Source organism: Octodon degus, unplaced genomic scaffold (assembly GCF_000260255.1).
Source record: "Octodon degus isolate 3935 unplaced genomic scaffold, OctDeg1.0 scaffold00084, whole genome shotgun sequence".
NCBI lineage: Eukaryota > Metazoa > Chordata > Mammalia > Rodentia > Octodontidae > Octodon > Octodon degus.
Window position 1 is genome coordinate 717,431 of NW_004524660.1, and position 9,953 is coordinate 727,383.

Sequence of the window (9,953 nt, forward strand, 5' to 3'; positions counted from 1 at the left end):
CCTCCCAAGTACTGGGATTACAGGTGCATGCCACCATGCCAACTCAGTTGTCATCTCAATGTGCCCCAGGGTCAGGGCCAGCACAGCTTATGGTGCTAGTGATTGAACACCAGTCCCTGCGTCTGCCTAAGCAGGCATTTTAATCTATTGAACTATCTGTCTAGCCCTTGTCTGTGTTTTAATTATTCCTTAAAACTATGTAGGAGATTGAAATTAAAGATGGTGGAATAATTAATCTGGAAAGCAAAATTTCAAAGCAACCCAACATTCAAACTGTTGCACGGGTACTACTAGTTGCTTTTAGCCAGATCAAGAGCAAAAGTCAGGAACAAAAAAGTACATAAAGGGCCAGCCAGATAGTTCAGCAGAATAATGTGCCTGCTTAGGCAAAGCACAGTGCCTGGGGTTCCATCCCCAGTGTGCTGTACCAGCCCTGCCCCTGGGGTGTGCTGAGAGGTGATTGAGACTGAGCGTGGTGGCAGTCACCTGTAATCCCAGCTTTTGGGAGACTGAAAACAGGAGAATCACTATAGGGAACATGAATGAATGTATGCATTCTACATAGTGAGACCTTGTAGACCCTGTAGACCCTGTACTAAATACATGAAATAATGAAAAATAAAAATAAAAAGTGCATGTTTGCACTTCATGTTTGCAGTTTCATCAGAAAAAAAACATCTAAAAATGGGGGCAAATGGGAATGTGGTTTCTGAAAAAATTAGCATTAAAAAGAAACCATGTACTTTGCATCAGAACAATGAGATAGTTAAAGGTCTCAGGAATCAACAAAACCACACCTTTCAGAGTGCAAAAGCATAAGCCATTCATTTCAAAAAAAAAAAAAAAAAATCCCTGTGGATTTTTGATGACTTCGGGCTACACAGTGAAATGCTTCCTAAATTCATTCATCTAAGCACTCAGAGGCTCCTGAAGCTGTGATCCTGGCATCATCTATGTGGTGCTGGTTTTACAAGTGAAGGTTGTGGAATCAGGTAGATTTTCACTCAAATTGCAGAAGGCCTAGGAGTCTAAGCAGTGAGCCTCAGAGTATACAGTGCATGAAGTTTTGAGACTGAAACTGAAAGTGAAGTAGAGACTCCAGAAGGTTTTAGAACCTGGAATTATAGAATGTCTGCTAAATATTTTAAAAGCCACAGGCACTGAACAATCTCAGCCTAAAAGAGGTGCCATGTTGGCTACAATCATTGATATTTCTGGGGCAGAGCTGCCTAAGCCATTTGGAGCTCACATCTCACCAAAACCTACCCTGATTCTAGACATGCAGCTACAGGATTTAATATTTGCCTTGTTTGGTTTAAGTTTTTGTTTTGTCCACTTTCTGTGTATTCTCTTTTCTCCCATTTGGAACAGGAAGGTAACTGTCTTTTTTTATTGTAATGGGTCCATATAGCTAAGTGTTTGCCTCGAGTCTCAGTGACACTTTGGGTTTGACTTATCAGCACTAATGGAACTGTTAATAATTTTGCAGCTCTTAGAGGTGGACTAAATGAATATTGCAAAATGAGATGCACATGGGGCTACTGGAGATGGGGGGAAATGTTATGGCTCAGGTCTAAAATGTCCTTCTAATGCTTGGAGGTGTGGTATGGGCAGAACATGTGGGTCACTCAGAGTGTGACAGAAGAGTGTTTTCTCATAGCTGGGTCTCTCTCTCTTTCTCTGTCTCTCTGTGTCTCTGTGTCCTCTCTGTCTCGGAGCTAGCTGACAATAGACTGAAATGATAGCCAAAATAACCTCTCTTCATTTAAATTGTGGATGGGACATAGTTTGTCCCATCCATAGAGAAGCTAGTCAAGACAACTGTGCCATCTAGCCACCCTCTTTTCCAAATTCTTTCAAATTGTTATTTTGACCTTTTGCATAATAATTGGCAAGCAATAAAAGAACCAAATGTATACATCCCTAAGAAAAGAAGCAATTAGTATGGAAATTGAAATATTTTTAGTTGAATTAATCAAGACTATTTCTTGGAGTTGTTGATGTTTAAGTTGACATATTTAAATGAGTATATCCTTTTGAACAACTAAATACTGGTTATCATGTTTCCCAATAACCTACTGCTGTGTTATTCTTTTGAGCATTTAAAATTTGGCCATTCTGAATTAAGATTAATAAAAATATATAATATAGATTCAGCACAAAAAGATTATACTAGAATTTTTGTATGGATTATACCTTGAAATGATAATATTTTGAGCATATTGAAATAAATAAGATATAGTGTCAAAATTAAATTTTCCCCTTTTATGTGAGTGAAAATAAAACAGGGACTAAGTTTACCCTCTTACTGGAAACAAATGTACAGATTACAAAACGGTGGTTAACAAGACAATGGACACAAAACAGTAAAGAACAGTGGCCCCTGTAAGAGGGAACATGAATGAATGTATGCATTCTATGATTGTTCCAGTTTACTGCATTGACAATTTTAAGACATTGAGACAGAGAAGGGAATCCTGGGAGATTCCCCTTGTTGCAGAGACAAAACTGAGATTCTAAGGAGACAAAGTTGTCTGTGGTTTGCAAGACAGAGTAATATAGAAGACAGAACTCCAGCAAACAAAGACACTGTGTATTAGTTTTCCTCCCTACTGTCACAAAATGCAACAAAATTTATGGCTTAAACAATAACAGCCCCTCTTTTCACAGATCTAAATGCCAGAAATCTAAATTAAAGTTTTGACAGAGCTGTATTAATTTTCTGAATGATTCAGAAAGAAAATCCATTTCTTTGCCTTCTAGAAGTCTCCCTTCTTTGCTTCTGTGTCATCTTTTCTCAACCATTGCCTCACATCATTCAAATCTCCTGTTTTTATCAACACATTGTTATTTTTTTATTATTCTGTTTTCATCTTATAAAGATTCATATATCTAGATGTCTTTCTTATCCTATAATATGTAGCTGTGTGTGTTAGAGTGTCCTTCTTGTACAGGCATGTTCATTATGTACTTAAGCAAGTTATATCCAACTTAAGCAGAACTCTATGAAATAAGAAAAGCTGCTTCTTTGGTAATTCTATCAACAGCTTGGTTAACATGAATCTAATCATGAGAAAATATTAAAGAAACAAAATAGGGAGACATTTTATAAAATAACTAGACTTTACTCCAAGAATATCAATGATATGAAACAAAAAGAAAGATTCCAGAAGTCTTCAGCTTAAATGAGAGACATGGTAGTTAATGGCAATATGTCATCAGAGAGTTCTTTTTACTATAAATAATGTTAATGGGGTTAAAGGGTAGAACCTCAATAAAATCTATATATTGTTAATAGTATACTGTCTGTGTTAGTTTCCTGATTTAGACCACTGCAAAGTAATTATATTAGATGATCTTTTGTTTGTAGAGATGTACATACTTCTGTACATTTTAAAAAGTTATATTAGTGATTACTGTCCTGTGAGAAAACCAGGCAAAATAAAAGAAATATAATAAAATGATAATATTTAGGAAATACAGGTATTTTACCTTGTTCTGGGGACTTAGAAATTACTCATACTATTTTCTTTTTTTTAATTTCTCTATAGTTCTAAATATTTGTCAAAAAGTAAAACCACCAACAAAACTTTTTTAAAATGGTAAAATGACCCAAGGTATTCTAATCCCCAAATTATTACAATTTAGGTCCTTAGTAATATAAATACTGACATAATATAATAGCTATTTTTAGAAAAGTGAACCATGAAATAATTTTAAGGTCTCAAATTTTTTTCTAATATAACATGCACATTAAGTAATAATTCAAATTTACTAGGGCAACTTTTAAAAGATATAAAGTGTCAAAATCATTTGTCACTCTTATTCTCAATCTAGTATTTTTTAAATATAATATGTCAAAGATTTGGTAAATATATATTAAATATCTGATTTGTTATTATATTAGTTTCAGATCAACTCCATTTGTAATTACATATTTTATGTTGGATTATGTTAAAATGTACTGACATTTTCTTTATGTAAACAAGGAACATATTCTAATACTGCCACTTTAGAAGTTTCCGGGCCAGCAACATAGCTCAGCAATCTAAAGTGCTTGCTTTTAGAGAAGCTGTATTTGGAGAAGTCTTTAAATGACCTTTTCATACTTGCTGCCAGTCCCAAGACTGTAGGTATTTGAATTCAGCAAAATAAGACAATATAGTCCAATAGTCCATAGTAGTAGTGAGTTATCAGCTCACCTGGCATTTATCCGAAGTTGCTGGCTTGAGCCTTTTACAGCTCAGAATATTAATGTAGCTTTATTTTTTTTATACCTCGCGGTTACAGTTTTCTGCTGGATGGTAAAAACCAAGTTAAAGCAAGAGCTATATAACTAAAAATGTAACTTTTGCTATCTGATAAGGTCAGTCAAATCCCCTCAGGGTTTACCCTGGAACCAGGTATAGCTTCTCTATCAGCAATAGTACACCCATCTCTGCCAAAACAAACAAACAAAAACAAAAACAAAAAAACAGAAAAGGAGGATATAAAGGACCATTTTGCTGTGAAAAAAATATATATGTATATACAAGATAGGATAAATATACAGCTACTTTCTCTTAGTTTAATAAGAAAGATTTATACTAATATTGTTTAGACAAGAGATCATGTCTGCGTCTTATACTGTGAATAACTACTACAAAGACAACAATATGCAATGTATTAATTATTGTAACTGTCCTACAAACATGTTTTGAAACTGTTTCATTGCTATTTTATTTTTTCTCATTAAAATGAATAAAAAGTGAATAAAAAACTGAAGTGCCTGCTTAGGCAAGCTTAGGCAGCTGCAGGGAACCACGGTTCAATCCCCGGCAGCACATACCATGCCAACCCTGCCCTCAGGATTTAAAATATAAATAAAGAAATAACTAAATAGAAATCTCTAAGAAAAAGCAGTAAAGTGCATATTCCATAACAAAACATGAGCAATTTAGATAGCTACTTAAGTAATTTTGTGATTTTGGACAAGTCACTCCAACTGAAAATAGTTTAGAATATTGTAGTAGCCAGCATTTATTGGTCTTTCACTGTAAGTTATTTTATTGGAAGCTAAATAATCTCTAAATTCCTCCCTAAATTCTTTTTTTACAGAGCTAAGTAATTTGTTCTATTGACTTCCTAGTTTTTAGAAAGTTGAACTTAATGTCATATCTCTCAAGTTTGAAAAAAAATAGGAATAAACAATTACATATTTTTACACAGAAATTTAGAAATCTAACCACATACAGCATTGTAGTAGGACAGTACTGTGACTTTTTTTTTCTTGTCTCCTGTTTTCATTTATTACCCTTTTTTTAAAACAAACATTTACTTGAGAGACATTATGGCAGTAATTGGTATGTCATAACAAGCAGTACGTATTTACATATATTATAAACAAATCCTGCAGAATATGAATGTGAAGAGATACAAACTAGTCCATGCCCAAAATGATATACTAGAATACAGAATCATCTTCATAAATATACCTAAAATTCTTGTGAAGATGAAATGGACTGCCTGGTTTTTCTGGAGCTTTTCAAATTGATTCAAGGCATAATCACACACCCCAATGTGAACAGCCATATTCTAGGTTTTTACCTCTGCTACAGGCCATCAGACATCAGACTACATGACTGTGATGAAACTAAATCTGTTTCTTAGGTGAAAAAGCACAGACTCCTCCCTACATTCTAACATTTGTAGTATAGCACTCTGATTTTAACTTTATTTTATTTTATTTTAGTAGTATGTGTGTACAATATGTAATGATTACATTTATCACGGGGAGTTTGTACATGTCCATGATGCATTGTAATTTTTTGTCCTTTTCCCCTTCTATTCCTCTGTGTTCCTTCCAACTCTTCTTCCCCTTCCCTTTTGAAAAAGTGCTATTTCAATTTTTACTTCCATTCTTCTTTTTCAATCTGCTTTCCCTTCCTTCCTTAACCCTCCCTCCATTTCTCATTCCTCCTTTCATTTATAAAAGATCTTTCATTGTAAATGATTATAGAAATACGACACTTTTCTTGCCAATTCTTGGCCATAACTATCATTATTGACGCTACTACTTGGCTAAGAATGCTACTGTCTCTTTGTGAAATGGATAATCAGTAGATAAAACGTGTTGAACAACCCGCCACACACATTCACCATCTCCACTCTGAGCAGAGGCCACTCTTGGACTTTGGAAATGAACATCTTCCTCTTGTCTAAAACTTGCTTCCAGACTGCCATCCCAAAATGATGAGTTTTCAGCAGCAGTTTTCTTCTCCTCTGCTGCAGCAGCCACACAGAATCTAGCTCTGCACAGCTGTCTGGCTTCTCTGTGTTACGTTGCTCCAGCATTCAGCATCTAGAGTAGCAGCTGATCCTGGTAGCTACTTAAGGGCAGTTGCCCGACTCATAGGCACAGAATGACCTACACAAAGTGGATGCTGCATGGAGGTACATAGGCTAAGAACACAAAACCACTGCAACTAAATCAACATAGAAGTTCTTAGAACGGAAGTTGAGAAAAAGAGAGTGGTTCTAACCTCACAAAAGCTCCACCCTTCCTTTCTGATCTAAAGGAAAATTTATGTTGAAGAGAAAAAAAAAAAAATCCACCTCTTCATCCTCGTTCAAAGCGGCATCTCATTAATACTGTCATTTGGACATCTGCCCAAGGATAGACTGAGACCTGTTTATTCAATAATTTTGCCATTCATTTTCAAGCGCTAAGAGAAGGGTCTTTCCCTTTCACATGATCTGACTTGTTATATTGCAGTTTATCTTACTTGATTTCTTTTCCAGCATGCTAGAGGTTCATACTCCTTTAATTTTGCCTACATCACACTCTGTCTGGAATATCATTATCTCCGGTCTCCATAGGAAGATCACTCTTCTGAAAATGAACTAAAAGGCTGGCCAAATAGTTCAGAGGATTAAAGCACCTGCAAGCAGGCACAGGGGCCAGGGTTTGATCCCTGGGCCTGCTAGGCCGGCCCCGCCCCCAAGGTGTGCGGAGATGACAATTGAAACCGGGCTGGCGGCGCACGCCTGCAATCCCAGCTCTTGGGAGGCTGTAAACAAGCGGATCACTATGAATCTGATCTACTAGTGAGACCCTGAACACCTTGGAGACCCTTCCCTTAAATACAAACTAAATAAATTAATGAATAAATAAATATTAAAATGAAAATGAACCCAAGCAGCCACTACTTTCCTGTGGAGTCTTTGACACATTTCTAAACTCTTCCTTCATATTATACACATTCTCCTGCCCTTATATTAAAAAACATATTGAGTTATATTTCTGTATTTTTGTCACTTTTCTCCATGACAGGCACTTTGATATTCACAAGTATCATGCCAGTTCACTCCGTGTCTGTGTAACTGAGAAGAATGCCTGGCCACTGGCATGTTCCAGGCCCCTTTCAACAGGGGCCTGAGAGCCTCTGGGTGGCCAGGCATTAACCAGAGAGCATAAGAAACTAAGGACTAACAGAGTGCCTCCTTTCTCCTTCGTACCTCTTATTGATGGGACAAAAGTGAGATAATTTAAGTAGTGATGACAACAGCTGTGAAGGAATGGTCTTGGAATAGTTTGCTGTGGGTAAAAAATCCCCTCATGCTTTCATTTTTAAATGAAAAGCTAAATACGCTTAACTGGCCCACACAGGAAATATCTCCGGAAATCATGTTTCAGTTCAGCTTCTACCCCTATTCCACCATGGTTTCAAAACAGTAGAGATCCACTGAAGATTGAGAAAGACACACATTGTTCATACTGCCAGAAATGTTGTTTTTTGGCTCAACTTTCTTCCAAAGAACTTGTAAGGAATATATTTCTGATTTTCCACGGGAGTTCTTTAGGGCCAAGACTATTTGTGGGGAAATACTTCCTTTGTACCTAAACACTTCTCACAGCAGGACATCCTAAAAGTGTTTGGCTTGAGTAAATACTTGACTGAGATGATCAATAAGTGAATGTATTTAAAGTCTGGTCTTTATTTCCAAGTTCAAAGCTGAACAGTACCTGACATGTTTTGGGAATCTGAAGCCCTCTGCCAAATTGCCAAATCCCCATGTGTCATTCTTAGGTGGGTGGGTGAGGTCACAGAAGATGATCCTATCTATTCTAGGACATATTCATAGGAGATTTTCATAGATCTTTGAAGAATAAAGATCTGATATAAAGTTTCCATTAGTGACCAGCAATTACTACGGTGGTCACCAAAAGTCAGAACCAAAGTTGCACTGCCATGCTGATGATTCCTTGCAACTTCATTAACCCGAGCCAAGGAATTAGAAATTAATGTTGTATCAAGTTTTGTGGGTTGCTTTTCATATGTATGTTAAATGCAATATTTATCAATATTCATGTTTTGTATACCAAGAATAAGTTAATTTGGAGGAGCACTGCAGATCACAATATTCTTTCTGATCTTTGAAAGGCAATGTAATAAATATCCTTAGGGATATCTAGCCTTTACCTCTTATAGTAAATTTACATAACACCTCTTGTGTTGTGATTTTTAGACAAACTTCCATACAGAGTCTCATTACTTTTGAAAATTTCTGAAATGGGGAAGAGCTACATTTCCCAGCTGCCTTTCTACATCTCTTTGACTGTAAGGTTTCTTCCTACTTTAAAAATCACAAGACCAATCTTCTAAAGACAAAAGTACATAGGAAATCTCCTGAACTTCAACTCACACAGAAAATTACAGGCACCAGAAACTACAGTATACAATAAGTAATTCGCATTCTGTAGTAATTCAAGCATGTAAATTGCTAGACCCAAAGTCATAGCAGATAATGGGAAACTGGTTAAGTCAAAGTATTTCTGACTTGACTACCTCTTTCAATGTTACTAACATATTTCTGATTATTTTTACTTGCAGTACTAAATAGTTATGAAACAAAGGATTTTTGAGACACAGATAGCAATGAGCCAGTTTCAAAACCAATTAATAGGACAGTGTCAATAATTAATACATTGCATATTGTTATCTTCTTAGTGGTTATTCATAGTACAAGATGCAGACATGATATCCTGTCCAAATAAACAAAAGATTTTACAGTTACTAGTGGAACACGTGGAGACTCCTAAAAAGCTACCCTACACTACACAGAATTGGTCAGAGATTTACACTCAAACAAGGTTGAAAAGTAATCAGTCTTACCTTTCTCACGCACCTTGCCTCAGTCCTTCAGGCAGGACTGGGTTATAATCTTTGAGGTGGCCACAACAAGACTGGTAACACAGATGTCCGGGCTATTTGTGTAAAAAGAGAAGTAAAGAGAAAAAAAATGTGATCATACTGTGACGACAGGAAGCCAGACGAGAAGAGGGAGGAAGTGAGGCTGAGTCTACCTTCTTAGCCTCAGAGATTCAGCCCATCCCCCCGCTTTGCAGAAGCTTCCTCCAGCAACCCACCCTAAACTACTTTCTGCGAAACAAAGAAACTTGGAGACCAAGTCGGTCCCAACGCTAATCTGAGAGACATGGTGAGTTTTGTGGTAATTTGGATGATTATTTTTGTCTAGAGAAGACCTGTGATTCTAAACAAACATGGCATCTCAGAATTACCTGTGAAACTGTTCAGGAATAGGTATTCTTGGCCTTACCACAAGTTTCCCATTCAGGTAGACTGATATTGGAGCTAAGTACTAAATCAATATTTATATGTTTTCTAGGATTGAAACTTAGAAATGTCTTTTAAAGTATACACATTTCTCCCACACTCTTTGCAGTGGACTTTATGTAATCCATAAGATTCACTTTGACTGGACATCACTTTCAGATTTTGCTGTGTTAAAAATAAGTTTGTCTGTTATGTTGAGCTATAGGGTACTCAGGTCAACAATTTCTGACATTGCCAATCAAGCAGAAGACCCAATACTATTATGGGCTACTGGACTCTTTTAGAATATTTTGCTGAGTTTACACACCTATAATATTCAAATAACAGAACTTAACA

At 36.3% G+C, this 9,953-nt stretch overlaps 1 protein-coding gene across 1 annotated transcript in view; it reads right to left on the minus strand.

Moving 5' to 3' along the window:
• Cd53 (CD53 molecule) overlaps positions 1-9,303 on the minus strand; it is a 27,703-nt gene extending 18,400 nt beyond the window's left edge. The window contains exon 1 of the mRNA XM_004636892.2: positions 9,156-9,303. The gene's annotated coding sequence lies outside the window, so the exon portion shown is untranslated. The remainder of the gene's footprint in view (positions 1-9,155) is intronic.
• Positions 9,304-9,953: the final 650 nt, after the last annotated feature.